Raw genomic sequence first — 1,223 nt, 5'->3', positions numbered from 1 at the left:
AATGGACAAAAAAAAGTCAAATTAAAAACTATATATATATATATATATATATATATTTGGCTATTATCCACTTTACTTAACTACCTACTAATGATTAAATATAAATATTACTTATAACATACACCGTATATTGAACAAATGCATAATTACCAACTTTATATGGAAAGAAATATAAATGGAAATACAAATCTAAAAATCTAATCCATGTCTAATGTAATAAGCAACTATGGCAACCACAACCTTCTGCTAAAAATGGGGAAAAGACTCTAAATGCTATTAACGGATATAGTATTTTATATATTTAATTGTATCTAATTTATTTTTAATAAGTTATTGTATCTCTCATTTATTATTTTGTTAGATTCTCTTTATCAAAACTAATAAAAATAATTTGCACATAACCAAGTTTAAATTTTATATTTTTAAAATAAAAAATTAAAAAATATTTAATATTCTGGTTACGATTCAATAAATTAAAATTTCATATTTAATTTTGATAAGTTGTACATATAAATTATTCTACACGTGACAAATTTTGAAAATATTTTTAACATTTATATTTTAATTTTTTGGTAAAGATTATTGTGAATATATAAAATATTAACTTGATCAATTGATATATTTTTATTAATTTTGATGGTAAAAATATGGTGAAAGAATAGATTGGAGCATAGTTATATATATATCTAATATTTAGTTGATTTAGTTTAAAGTTTGATTAGGAGAGAGATTATATCTAATATTTAACTATTTTCTTAAAAATAAATCCCAAGCAAGGTTTTTTTAGTAAAAATATATTAGATTTTTTTTAATCCGAAATTAGATCCTCAATTAATGAATCTTCGAGTTAATCCATCATGCCAGGGTCTAGGGATTAAAGGCACAGCAACTTTTTTAATGATAAAATGGATGTAATTAAACACAATCCATTGAAGAAAGAAAGAAAATAAAAGAAAATATATCAATCTCATTCTCGTTGTATTTGCCATAAAAACCATAGAATTACGGTATCCCAAAACATATTTTTTTGGGATTTTTGGGACAGTAAATGACATAATATATATATTTTTTAAATAAAGAAAACCCAAAACAGAAAAAAAAAAAAAAACCAAAGTGGTCAGGTCAGTTTTAGAGAGAGAGAGAAACAGTAGAGGGTGTTGTGTACACATGACATACATGCACATGGTAGTTGTAGAGAGAAAAGGAGAGGAAGAAGGAAAGAG

Source organism: Populus trichocarpa, chromosome 1 (genome assembly GCF_000002775.5).
Source record: "Populus trichocarpa isolate Nisqually-1 chromosome 1, P.trichocarpa_v4.1, whole genome shotgun sequence".
Taxonomy (NCBI): domain Eukaryota; kingdom Viridiplantae; phylum Streptophyta; class Magnoliopsida; order Malpighiales; family Salicaceae; genus Populus; species Populus trichocarpa.
The sequence above is the reverse complement of the archived record's forward strand: the minus strand, read 5'-3'. Positions refer to the sequence as shown.